The sequence below is a fragment of the Cyanistes caeruleus genome, chromosome 7 (genome assembly GCF_971803275.1).
Source record: "Cyanistes caeruleus chromosome 7, bCyaCae1.hap1.1, whole genome shotgun sequence".
NCBI classification, from domain to species: Eukaryota; Metazoa; Chordata; class Aves; order Passeriformes; family Paridae; genus Cyanistes; species Cyanistes caeruleus.
In genome coordinates this window covers 30,220,896-30,234,985 of record NC_141707.1, presented here as the reverse complement: position 1 = coordinate 30,234,985, position 14,090 = coordinate 30,220,896, and the positions used below count along the sequence as shown (strand labels likewise).

The 14,090-nt window shown below is 45.3% G+C and overlaps 1 protein-coding gene across 5 annotated transcripts in view; it reads left to right on the top strand.

The window, feature by feature from the left end:
- The window catches only part of LOC111932235 (uncharacterized), a 42,790-nt gene that overhangs the window by 15,405 nt on the left and 13,295 nt on the right, over positions 1-14,090 (top strand). For 3 of the 5 annotated variants that reach the window (XM_086897413.1, XM_086897412.1, XM_086897410.1), the window contains exon 2: positions 12,842-12,960. The exons of the other annotated variants lie outside the window; for them this stretch is intronic. The gene's annotated coding sequence lies outside the window, so the exon portion shown is untranslated. The remainder of the gene's footprint in view (positions 1-12,841; positions 12,961-14,090) is intronic. 5 annotated transcript variants of the gene reach the window in all.

The following is a 14,090-nucleotide window of genomic DNA, read 5'->3' as shown; positions in this document are numbered from 1 at the left end:
TCTAGCAGCTGACAGAACAGCCTGCTGTAGCTAGTAGATGTAGGAGATTGTTTTATGTTTTTTTGAATCCTTGCAGAAAACCAGAAAGTCCTGGGTATGTGGGAGTTTGTGGGCTTCAGTGTCCTTGGTCAGGGAGGGTGACACAGCTCCTGTTGTGCCTGCCCCAGTCAGGGAGCAGGAACTTCCCCTGTGCTCAGGCAACAGGTATTTGAGCTAGATCTGAAAGTTCTGGACTGAGTCCCATCTGGCATCAGATGAGCTGATATCTGCATCATAACTGGCTGTGTTAAACCATCTTCTGCTTTATTCTTTCTTATTTTTCAGTGTTTGGGGAACTTACTCATAGAACCTCAAGCAAAAAAAAAACAAAACAACAACTCCAACTCAAGAGCAGAGATGAAAATTTTTCATGAAGCTGTAGATAAGGCATCGCCTTTGATGATAATACTGAAATTTTATCTGCTCTGATTAAATGGTTAATTAGATTTAGACCTCTTATGTGCAAAGAGAAAAATGACAACATCCTGACAGATTATTACAACTTGGTCAGAGGTTGTTTTACAGCTAATCCACTGTGGTCACTATAGTCCCCTCTTCTGTCACAACCTGATGCCTCTTTTTTACAGCCTCACCTGCACATTCAGCAGCATCCATAAAGCATTTTGTCACTGGTCCTGCCAGTTGATGAGGTCTTTTTAAGGCCTATTCATTGTATTGCGTGCATTTCCCTTTGGATAGAGAAGTGCAAAGTTAGCTTTGAATGTCACCCAGTCCTAGGAAGGCAAGTGGGAAGATGGATTATGTTGGCAGCAATCCATCCATCTGTTCATCTGCCAGCACTAATGTTTAGCTTTTCAAGCTCCCAGTTGTCTTAAATAATGCTGACCTACAGGGTGTGGGGTGGGAAATGTCACATAGCTCATTTAGTCTTCCATTTCTTAAGTGGTAATTAAACTTTCTGAGGTGTTATAGATACATGCAGGAATTGTTGGTGGACAGTACTTATGAAGTTGAGGTTAAATCCTTTTCTGAGATGCTGTATTGCATGAGACTCTTTCCACAATGTTGGCTGCAGCATCTCCACTGTATTTTCTCAGAGCACTCCTTAAAAAAGGTGTTTACGATTTGTGTCTGTTTCCCATGAGGGATTAGATGTGTGCATGGACAATGTTTCTTCTCTTTTGATTGGTATTACAGAGTTGTATCAATAGTATGGTTTTGTCTCCTTGCTATGCAGTTTTGGGTAGGTGTGTGTACTTTGTGAGAACCACAAAGGCTGCACACATTGGATGCTGTGTTATTAAAAAAAACCTGCTGCTTGCCTGCAGCTCTGCACTGATGCTCTTGGTTTAGTTTTTAGCACTACTTTGGTAAAATAAATCTGCATGCAAAAATTCTCATCAGCTACTATGATCTGTCTCTTATTTTTTCCCAGTTGCAAAAAAGTAAAGGTTAGCAAGAATGTAGTGACCTTCATTAGGCTCTTGGAATATTTTGCAAAATGGCAAGGAAGTAATGATACCTAACTCGGGCAGTGAGAACCCAGAGCTTGTTGGGAACTGCCAGCTTCAGACCCTGCAGCAAGTTACTGGTGTAAGAAGTGACATGGAGTGTCTTGTGATTCTGGATCCAGGGTGGGTCTTCATCACACTTAATGTCATGGGGTCTATATGATGTAGCCAATATTCAGGATCAGCAGCACATGGAGAAGGAATCTGATTCACTATCCTTCTCCCTCATTGTCTTACGAAGAGCTGTAAAATTGCTGCATTTGTTCTATTCTTCATGTTACTTGTGCAGTTGCAAACCTGCACTGCATGAAGATGCAGCTTGCACAAAGTATCCAGTACATCTGAGCAAACAAAAACATTTTCTTGCAGCTGGCTTTAAACAAAGGGGCATGTCCTGCCTCCTCTTCCATCACCTTTTGCTAGAGTGTAGGTCTGGCAGAAAACCAAAAAGAGTCCCATGGCAATGTTGATAAGTTGGAATATATAGATGTGGTTAGGAACATCCCAAGAGTATATGAGTTGGTATTAATCAGTCTTACAATTTGTTTCTTAATGATGACTTTAAAACATCTCCAGTTAACAATGCGTGACATGATGTGTCTAGGGGACACTTATGTGTGAGAAATCCCATGGATCTGTACTGCCTCCAGTCTGATCTCTCCAAATCCTGTTCCTGTGGGTCACCTGGGCATTAATGACCAGCTGGTGTCAAATACAGCCCAGAGTGATTCTTCTATCTTGAACATATCTGATGTGTTTTTAAATCTTGATATTGTGATCTGAGAAACCTTTGGTGGCCAGCTGTTCAGGGCAGATCACACTTGGAAAGCTGCCCTGTGCAATGTGTGCTCCTCCCAGCATGCTGGGATTTGTGACTAAACACATTTATTCATGCACCTCCAAGTGGAGGAACCCAGAGCTCCATCCCAGTCCAAATGCCATTTCTGCTCAACCCTAAGCTGCTCTGGGCAGTTTATTGCCTGTTGTGTCTCTGTGGTCACAGAATTGTCTGCAGAAAAGTAATAGCTGCAAACACAGCAGAACAGCAGTTCCCCATGGGCAGAGATCCTATTTCAAGAAGCTTTTACATTCCTATCACCTTCTGTCTCCCAGTGCCGTAAACCTGTTCCTGTCCTTGTCTGTCCCTGGCAGTTTGTGGTGGTACCTCCTTTCTTCAATCCATAGCACTCACAGCCCTCCATTCCTTTGCTCTTAGCTGGGGACAAGGCAGGACACTGCAGCTGGATCTGTGCTCTCCACCCTGGCCTGTAGTAGGTCAAGCAGAGCACTTAGATGTGCTAATTCCACGTCACAACATTTTCTACAGGGAAGACATCAACTGGAGTTTTCTCCAGCCATCAGTGTTCCTAAAGCCTCCTCATATAGACAGACAGGCAAGAGGAGATAGAAAAAGAAAATCCAAGTAATTTCCATTGCTAATTGAAATGGAGAGGAAGGGAAGGGAAGAGGTGCAAATCCAACTTGAAAGGACAGCCTTTGCCTTTGATAATCAACTGGGAAAAATAACTTACTGGAGCATTGAAGAATATGAAACAAAAGCAAATAAATGATGCTGACAGTCTGATCAAAGGGTTGCTATACAAGAGAGACCCTCTGTCAGTGCTGGTCCAGCCTCCATGTGCTTAGGAACCTTGCCCAGTAGATGTGATGAACAGCTACATGTAATGTAGAGAAAGGAACTGAATTTTTCTCTTGGGATCTGTTCCCGATATAAACTGCTTTCAGGCTCTGTAGGCCATTAGAACTAGGGATATCAGAAGATGCAAAAGAGAGGGGCAGGGTAATTTTATTTCCAGTTCCTGAGTTCAGGCAAAGGATATGAACACACAAATAGAGAAAAGAGCTGACACATCCATTGGATCTGCACTGGGGCATTTACTGGCAAAATTATGTAATGGTATTGCTATAGATAATGCTCCCCTGTGGATATAATTCTTCTGTAATAACAGATCCAAACGAATAAAAACTTTCTGGATTAAGAGTGCCCATCAGGTGAACAAGTAATACATGCCTGGAGTGGTACTACTGTTAGGAATAAAAGGTTCTTCAGTCAATTTGTATCTACTCCTAGACATAAAGCAGAAAAGATAAGAGTCTTTGCTAAGACAGAAAGCATACTCTAAAATTTGCTAATCATACTAAAATCTCCCCCAAAACAAGGTATCGTGCAGTTTGTGCACTCCTTGGTGGGCTTAGATGAATAGCATCTGTAAAGATAGAGGGAGTTCCACTGGAGCTTTATCACTTCTTCATTAATGTGCCACCAACCTGAATTAGGAATGATTTTCCCAGAGAAAGAAAGGTCAGAGAGAGGTCTTATTTTAGGAAGATGACTCCTATGCCCCACATCCCAAGAGCACTTGTGCAAAATGAAAAGACCCAATTGTGACTAGAGCGCAGCCTGTCATTTCCGGTGGTCACTCGGTTGGGATGAAAGGTGAAAGGTTGCTCTAAACTGCACATTGCAAAGTAGGAAGCTAAGAGAGAGCCCATGATACACCTTCAAAGAAAGCACAGCACTGAGCCTCAGCAAAATAGAGCAAAAAACTGCAACAGTGGCTTTTCCACACTTGAAACAGCTCTGGAGAGGCAGGAGGTTCCCAATGGCTATCGAGGCAGCTGAATGAAATTGTCACTTGTGATAAGGCATCCTAAGAGCTGGGGGAAATCCTGGCTCTGTGCCCACTGGCACAGGTCCAAGTGATTTCACTGGAGCCAAGATTTTTACTCTGTATGTAAAATGAATTGCCAGGGTGAAGCTGCAGAAGTAATGCCTAGTAATGAAATCCACTTGCAGCACTCCACCTCTGCACCAGAGCCCTGCTGCGAGCAGGAGCACTTGCACTGGCTCCGGAGAACACCATGCTGTTATTGTAGGAGGCAGGAGGAGGCAAGATGTGTGAAGTGCCACTGGATTCATCAAGTATATCACATAACTGCCCTTTTGTGGGCAAACTCACATTTTTGTTGACCCACTTTTCTTTTTTTTTTTTTTTTTTGCTAGCTTTCCCAGGATTCCCACCAACACCACAGACTATTCATCAATATCACCATAGCAACAAGAAATCATTAATGGTATCCTGCCTATTGACAGTCACAATCTACAGGGTGCTGATCTGGATGGCAAGCTATCACCATCAGTTTCAATGAGAAAGGAGAGAGCTCAGGGTCTCTGTGGAATCAATCCTTTCATTCTCCATCTTCTGCATCTCCCCAGAGATGTCCTTCATTGTGTAATGGCAATAAGGGACATATTTTTTCCCTTAGCACATCCTATGCAGTGTGTGTTAGGGAACTGCTGCCAGGAAAAGATGGGGCTAGATTTGTTGCCCAAGTAGGGATAAATGTGTCTCTCTTGGGTTTGTTTGCACGGGGCTGTGGTTCTGAGACACACTTTTCATTGCAAATAAGCAACTTATCCTGTAAACCTCCAGGGAGTTCAGAGCAAAGTGGGAGGCTTGGGGGCCAGAGAAGGGGAATGGAAGGCTAAACTGTGAGGAGAGATAAAAGACATGCCATATAATTGTGCTAAATGGTGAAGGAAGGGAAATTCTCAGCAGGTGTAAATTAGCATTGACAAGCAATACTCGTTTACACCCAGCTCATGGTCTGGTCCACAGTTTAATCAGCTGAAGAGCATCAGCATCTGAAAAGGATGGAGTTGTTTAGAGAGGCCTGTGGGAGGAGTTGAAAATCTGCAAAAAAGAAAAAAATAAATTCTCTGTGGTAGGTAGGGAAGATCTTGTGATGTTTCTTGGGACTGATACAGAGGCAGAGCCTGGCCAGCTGCATCAGCTCCCTGTCAGTATTCCCATTTCTTCATGGTGGGCTAGATGTGGTGCTGGACATTGTGAGAATACATCCCTCAACTGAAACAGGTGGTGGGCACAGTCCTGCCTCGTTTTCTGTAGGAGCATTGCTGAGTGCCTCCAGAGCCGAAGGAACTGGAAGTGTTACTGCCTGTGGCCATCCACGCCTGGCCAGGACTACTGGCGCTGCTGTCATCCACATTTCCTCATGGCAAACCTGCCTCTGCCAGCAATATGACACAGTGCCTGGCAGCTTTGGGATGTAACCAAGCAAGATGTAGGATGAGATCATACATCTCCCTCACCGTCCTCAACACCTCTTTCCTCCCCTAGATTGCTTTCTGATCTCAGATGTGTTGCTGGCATGGAAGAGCTCTACTCATCCACCTGCCCTAAGCTTTGGGGAGTGCTGGAGTGGTTTCCAGTGCAAAGTTAATGAACTGAGATCAACAGAATTAAGTTGTGGGGCTTCTTTCCCCACTAGTGAGATGGGAGCCAAGGTTCATATTGCCTGGTTGGAAAGACTGATGCAGTAAGCCACTAGTGCACTCAAAGTTTTGCAGCTGTGCTGCAAAAAATGTTTTCCTAGTATAAGGAAGGGAGTAGTAACTTTTGACGTACAGCTTATTCTTAGAATTAGGGTGTGATTTCTTTCCTCTGCCCTATGCATTTTAAGGATTAGGCTGAGACTCTTGGGACAATCGTAGAGCAAGGAAGAAGGAATGCCTTCAGTCACCCTGAGGGAGCCAACTGCCTAGGACTGGTTTTCTGTTGTCCTTCTGGGACTGGTGGAAACAATGTAATAGGGCATGGGAAGTGCTATGTTTCTGTGTGCCCTGATGATCATGTATTGCTAGTTCAGCAAGGGGTATATCCACCCTGGAAGAAATCCAGCATCATGACTCAGGCCCTGCAAATCATGAGATTAAATCATGAGTTAAATGACGATGCTGAAAAAGGACTTAATTTTATTTTTCCCATTAAGTGTGACTTGGCTTTTTACCTCTTTCTTGCCAGAAAGTGAATGAAAATGGTGAGTTGAAATGCCAGTCTTCAATGCACACAAGATGACAACATTCAGCTTAGAAGAAGGCTCTGTTGATCCTCCTCACGTGCTGCAAGGGGAAGGGAGCAAGCCAGCCCTTTCCTGCTACTGCCTTGATTTATTTCTCCCTGTCAGTTCTCATACTCAACTGACCCATTGTGCCCTGCTTTTTTTGCACTGTCCCTTCTGCCTTCCTCAAACACATGCAGGGAGGATCAAGACAGTTTTAGATGATCTGAGGTGTAGCTCCCCACCTCATCATTTTTCAGCTGCAGACATGCTCCATCTGTGCTGCTCTTTCCAAAATGATGTCCTGCTGACCACAGCTGGAGACAGAGCACTGGGCTGGCAGTATTGGGCTGCCTCACAAAGGCATCTTTGGCTGAGCATAGCAGGGCTGGGCTGGGGTGCACCTCTGGCAGGGATCCGGAGAAGAACAGAGGTCTGGAGCTGGCACTGGGAAGTCAGAACTGATGCTAGACCCTTTGCTGGGACTGAGCTTCAAGTCACAGCCTTAACCTTTTCTTCTTCCCACCTCCCAAGAAATAACAAATTCACTTGTAGCCATATTGGAACCATTTTCTGCAGTTAGTGCTGAAGTTATACCTATGCAGAGTAGGAATTTGAAGGAGAAGTAGAGGTGCCAGGTTGTAAAGTGAGCTGACATATGGCTTTATAATTCCCAGATCTCACAGGGGGATGGGTAGGTTTTCCTGGCTCAGGTTCACCTCCGAGAACTGCCTGTGTCTTTGCCAGGTATGGAGCAAGGTCAGAGCCTGTGCTCAGATCATGTCTGTTCCTGGTAAGGCAAATAGTGAGTGTTCTGTGTGTATGCCAGGGTGAATGGTGGGAAAGATCTGCTCTGCCTGACCCAAAGGCTTGGAATGCTTGGTCCATGGATGTCTGCACAGGTCCACCTGAGTCCTGAGCATCAGCTAACTCAAACCTGAGCATTGTCTCTGCTTGGTTATAACCCTGTGGACTCCCTCTCCAGCTGTAAGAGGGGAGCAGAGTGGCTCACAGTGTTACAGACAAGGGCAGCATCTGTCAATCAGATGTACCCTGTGGGTGTATAGGTGCTGGGGGTGATCTGTCCCACAAGAGGATTTCATTGCTAATGGAACTTGCTTTCTCCAGAGAGGGAGTCATCCAGAGGAGCTTTGTGGTCAAACAGGGTGTTGAGTCACTGAAAGCTTGGCAGATGGTGAGTGCTGCCATCTCTTGGGATGCTTCACAGCTGATGATGACAAGCAACTCCAGCTGGGATACTTGATGGGGGTGTCACACTGATGTCTGCAGGAGCATTTGTTACAGAATCAACCTACTCAGCCTTTCTTTGCTGCAAGATGAAAACCTTCTGACACTCCAGTGCCTCTGCTGCATCATCAGCAGGACTGTTGGGGCAGTATTGTCCAAGAGATTGAGTGGTGCATTGGTGAGACAAAAGGAAGTACCCTTTCCCAAAGCAAAGAATCAAGAGGGAACACAAGTCACCTTGCAAGTGCTCTGCTACCTGAAATCAGTGTGCTGGAATGCCTGCCCTTAGAGCTAGGCTGGAAGCATCATCTCATCACAGCCTTTTTGAAAGAGGAACTCAAGGGGAAAGCCATGTTGGGACTCAAGAAGGAGAAGCTGCTCAGACTTAGAGAGCAGCCAGGAAAGATCATCAAAGGCACTGCTGCCAAGTGCACAGATGTGTGGAGCAGTAGGGCTTCTCAGGTGAAACCTTTTATGTCAATAAAAATACTTCCCAAACAGCTTAAAAATCCTACAGAAGAGGAGCCAAGAATATTTAAGTGAGTCGACAAAATTTTGAGAGTAGCTTTTCCACTGCCTTGAGACTATTTCTGAGCCTATCTGGCCCAAATAGAAACTCACATGCAGTTATGGTGATTCCTACATTCTCCCTGTTGGATTTGAGTTGATCCATAGCAGGATGTTCCTATGTTGATCAACAGATACTGTGGACAGATTCTTCTGTGACACATGTGGCTGGCACATGTGTGCCCTTTGGGCTGCTCTGACCAGCCAGCCCTGACCGTGGCCATGACCAGTTTTTCTGGACAAATTGTTAACAGCAAGTTGTTGTGTTGTGTTGAATGCAGTGGGATGGAGGAAGACTTGGAGAAGCAGTAAAAAAATCCCCAAATGATTAGGAAAAGAGATGTGAAAGGAGGAAAATAAGTAGACAGTATCACACGGTGAAGCAAGCAGCTCATAACACAGCAGAATTTAATGCCATTGCCTGTGTTCTCAGCAACCTCTTGACCCTGGGCTGTACTGTGTCTTCAGGGGTTCCCCATGCCAAGCTGTCTCTGAGACTATGTGCTTCTTGCTTATGCTTAAGGTGAGAACACAGGGACTATAAATCAGTGAGCAGACTATGAAGGTTATTGTTTTCCCTTTATTACCTGGTTTTGAAATCAATCTGGCAGTTGTCCTCTTGTTAGCAATCCTGATTTATGCCATGCAGAGGACAATGAAAGCAGCAATAATACTGTAAGCTCAGGGAAAGTTATGGTTAGCTGTTTACCCTAGGAAGGAGAAAGAAACCCAGGAAAATGTACTTTTTTAGAGAGCTACTGTGGCTGTACCTCTCCTGCTGCAATTAACAGACACTATGTAAGCTGTGTTCCTGTTTCAGCTGCTACAACAGACAAAAAAAAAAAGGAAATTTAACTACAGTCACCTTTTCTCCATTATCTGGTTTCTGCAGCACAGTGCTGGTTAAGAGAACAGCTAAGAAAGCAAATACAGCCAAGGCACCTTTCTTTTTCTTGTTAACCTTTAAAATGAAAAAAATAAAACATCTGGCATTCTTTCCCTTGAGTCTGCTGGTGTTCTGCTAAGCAGCTGAAGTGATGTGCATGACGTAGCAGTAAGCAGATCATGCTGTGACCATGAGGTTTGCTGTATCAGATAGCACAAAACTCACAGCAGTAAAATAGCTTGCTGAAATCCTTTGTATAGCTCTTTGAAATGCACTGTTCACATCCTGCTAGCTGGCTGGATCTCTGAAATAAAAGGGAGATTGTAGTCTAGAATAAACCAACCTCTGTTCAGTGCTGCAATTTGCAAAATCTAATGCAGAGACATTAGAATAAAACCTGAAGGTTGGTGTAATCTCTTATTTCCAGATGGAGTAAGGATCTGCAGTTACTCCCCTCCCTTGGAAGCAAGAGTTTGGTGTGATGGCCATGACTCAGAAGCTCATTTGCTTGTGACTGAAATGTTGTAAATGTGGAAAGTGGAAAATGTACCAGTCTCACTTGATGTCTCTGATCAAGCAGGGGATGCCAGACAATAGCAAGCTGCTCTCCACCATTTCATGGAACAAATGTCCCTGTTTGATAAGTCTAGAGAGTAAATCTTGCTGCAGTGAACTCTGCAAAGCAACACCAGCAAACCTACTCAGCCCTGACAGATTTGGTGGCCTCTTTCTTAGGCCTTGTGAGGTTCTGTGATCCCTTGTCCTGATACTTCTGGAGTCCTTGAACATGTCTGGTCTTCTTCACAGTGTTTTTCATCAGCAATGAGCTACTTATCCTGTGTCTGCCTGCTTCATCCTCCTGACAGTTTATCTCGTGCTTTGCTGGGAAGGTCAGCCAAGCAGAACGGTTCTGATGTGTTTGGGAAGAAATAATTTATCCTTCAAGCTTTAATCCTTGAGAAATAAGTTCTTGGGGGGGATTTTATGGGAAAATTAAGGTTAGTGGCAAGTCTCCAAGCAGGCACTTATCAGAGTAGTGTAGAAGTTGATTAAACAGAATCACATGGTAGAAAATAAGCTGAGCACACGTTGCCCTTAGTCTTATTCTCACTTAAGGCATGAGGCTCATAACCACTAGAAGCTTTTCAGTCCCTGAGCCAGGGAACAGGCAAAAGTTTCACAATGTGATTGAGGAGCAATGATGTGCTGCAGCAGCAGCCAACACTAAACTCTGCTTTGCTATTTGGCCTGGAACAAGTGATTATTGGCCTAGAGGATTGCAGGTCTAGAATAAAGCCTGAACTTTGGTTAAGTGTGGACAGGACTGCCTGGAAGCACGCAGGTGAGTAAATGAAGGAGCATAGCATCAATCCACAGTCCTCACACACACTGGGGAATGACAAAGAATGGGCAACTTAGTGTTTGGTCTAACTGGAGAAGAGCAGAGGATACATTAGGGCTGCTGTGTACCTTTAGGACAGGGTAAATTAGGACCCAGAGTTGGGTCACCACGTAAGAAACCAGAATTTTCTTCCTACCTTCCATTGCCTCACACTTCACTGACCTTTGCTAGTTAATACCTGGAATCACCTGCTGGTAGCTATAGCCTGTACTTACAGCTCTAAGGTGGTGGGAGGACAAACTTTCAAGTTGCTGTGCTTCCCAATGTTTCTTTGTTGGTCACCACATAAGACTGCAACTAAATACTCTCTATGTACCGTGGGCCTGCAAGTATGTACTCAGAGGTCATCTCTAGCTTATCCACCAGAAGCATATTAATTTGTTTTGGCTTGTTTTTTCTGTCTCCATCTTGTGCTCTCCTCCAGCAGACTGCCTACAACAGGCTTGTGGCCATGTTACTTGGGAGCTGAGTGTGTAAGCACATATTTTTTATCATGGGGTGTCAATGACCTGACAAATGCAGGCATCTGAGCTGAAACTATGATGCAGTTGCTGTGTGCCATGGAGCACAAGAACAGGGGAAGGAGGGAGAAACACTCAGTGTTTCCTGGTTAGAAGCCAGGGACAGATTACCTGGTGTTTTAGAGAGACCTCTGCTTTTCTCCTGCTCCAAGCATCCCTGAACAGCAGGGGAAGGAGGCTGTGCCTCAGCCAGTCCCCTGTCCAGGTCATGACTCGGGCAGCAGCTGCCTAAGGTGCTCAGTGAAATTAAGCTTAGTTGCCTGACATGCTGTGCACAGCCCTCAGGGCGGTGACATGGGGGAATGGACAAAATCACAAGAGTTCAGCTGGAAAGAGATAGTCCTTCCAAGAGTAGAGTGACAGGGAAGAAAGGTGCTGCTGCCTGAGCTGGCTGTTACAAGATCTCCACAGCTGCCCTGCAGGTGTTTGGGGGAACAGAATTCACTGATTTCTGAGACTCCCTCTTACTCCAACCAGAGCACCAGAGCCCCTTGCACACTCACCTGTGAGCTACATCCATGTGCACCTTTGCTTGGAGTTCTCCTGGAAGTATCAGAGGGAATTTCTGTGTCAGAAGTGTTTAAACAAAAACAAAAAACAAAAAACAAAACAAAAAAAACCAAACACAAAAACCCCAAAAAATTACTGTTCAGAGAAAAGAAATTCACCCTCAGTGGGTGACAAATATTAAAATAAATTATTTGGAAACAAAATTCCCATCTTTCTGCATTTAATCCAGTAAATTTTGGCTCTTGCCTACATATCAGCAACCTCCTCTGGAAAGTCTCTTTCCCCTGCTGTCTCTCAGCCAGCTCTGGCTGTTCTCTGTCTTCTCTGGCTCCTCTGCTCTGCAAACCTGCCTCTGGCTCCTGCTCACTGTCCCTCACTCTGCCTGCCCCACTGTGCCCACAGGAGGTTTCTTTCAGCTGCTCCTTCCCTGAAAGTGACTTTTGCCATCTCATGCACATTTTCTGGAAAATCCTGCCCTGACAAAGAAGCAGCAGGTCCCTGCTGCCTGGCAGTGCTTGAGAGTGCTGGCACCTTCCATGGCTGCTGGGGGAATGGGCTTGTGCTGTTCTGCAGTGCAGAGGGGTACTCTCACCTGCTGGAGGGTTTGAGACATTCCCCTGAGAAATGGAGGGGTGTAAACCCCCCTGCATCACCTGTGCTGTGCACTTGAGCAGGCAGGGACAGAGTGGCTCCTGACCTCCCATGCCTGGCACCACTGTAGCTGACCTGCAGCCCATAGAGGGGTCAGCTGTATGAGCCCTGACAGTGAACTTCCACCTGAAGAGAATCATGAGGACAAAAATCAATTGTCTTCCCAGTGCTGCCCATCTCTTGGTGAATGGAGCATCCATAGACAGATCCCACCCTGTCATTTCTGTGCCTCTGCTTCTTTGCTTTACTCCTGACTGCTTCTCCTCCTGCCTGTGCACTTTCTTCTCTGGCCCCCTTGCTGTCACATGCACACATGCAGAGCTTGCCAAGCCCGTGTTCAGCCCAGGATCCTACCTCACATGGGCCTTGCTTTCTCTTCAGGCCTTATTCTGTGTAACTTCCCTGCCTTGGGAAAGGGCAGCTTTATTCTCTACTCTCATTGCAGCAAGGGCTGTTTTCTCTTTCTTCTTGTTCTGAAAGTGTCAAAAGTATGTGGTGGCTTTTAGTCCTGTGGCTGTGACCTGATCACAGACAAACCTGACAGGGCATGGCATCCTTTATTAACAGAACTTCCTCACGGGAGCCCTTTGGCACTACCAGGAGCCATGCTCTCTGCTCAGTGACTGGCTTTCACATCATATAATTCTCTCTTTCTTGACAGATTATGTTATAACCTCTGAGCACAGAAAGTCCTGATCCTCACGTTTCTCTGCTGTCACCTGTGGGCTCCTCCAGAGCCGTGAAGAAGGGGGAACTCCAGCCCCACCATGAGAAGACTGGGTGAGAAGTGCCTGTGACATCTTGGGGGACAGCGACATTTTGAGAGCTAGTTTTAATTTTTATTTTTAGCAGTTATGAAGGACAGGAATTATGTTCTTCATTCAATAGTGAATCACAGGAGCAGTTCTGCTTTCCCTCTCTGGGATGAGATTAGTCATAATTTCATTAATGCGGGGAAAATATGCTAATTTGAACCACTCTAAGCAAGGAATGAATCAAGCTCACACAGTGTTAGCAAGATTGTCTTCCAGACAATACAGTACCTCAGACTTCCCCTCAGATAGATGTCTGTTGGTGCATCACATGGCTAGGTGCCTGTGGTGTCTTAGCCTTCAGAGAATGACAAACCTCTTCATTCCCCTCCTGCTCAAGGTGGGTGTGCTGCCTGAATAGTTTGCCACATGTGGGGAATCCAGCTGCACTACAGAAGAAACAGTCTGGGCTGTAACTGGTTCTGTCTTACTTTACCAACACCTCTTCCTGTATGTTCAACCTGTTTGGTTCTTGCCTGGCTTATTATTAAAGACTCATGCCCCACCATCCCAGCTCTATCTTCTTACGAATCTCAGGCTAACCCCATATCCACTGCCCAATCTTATTCTCCTTTACATACGGCACTCACACATTCCCTTTGCCTCTGCTTGCCAAGGAAGGGACTGGACTAGGCTGTAGCAGACACTGATGTCTTTTGTGGCTGCTGGCATATCCATGAGGCTTAAATCTCTAAAAGAAATCTAGAGTCTCTCCATTTAATGTAAGGAGGCTCCATCCACTCCCAGCAAGGATTTAGCCACTTAGCCTTCATCCTGCTGACCCGAACTACAGTTTAGCGATTTAATTCTCCACTCTGAACATGTGATTTAGTAACTTAGTTTCCCTGGGCCTTAGAGTGCTGAGCATAGCTCATAGGAGGAGCCTTGAAAAGCACAGCTTTTTCTTCTGGGGCCTTCACTGAGGTGTCATGGGAGGATCATTTGAGCCTCTGGCTAAGGAGTCAGGAGGGTGCATTTGTGGAAGTCTGTAAGGTATCTTTGTTTCTGCACTGGAAAGGCCTTGGCAATGCTTAGATACCATATGCAGTCAATTAACCATATATATCTTCCTCGTGAAGGGTGAATAAGAGCAATAAG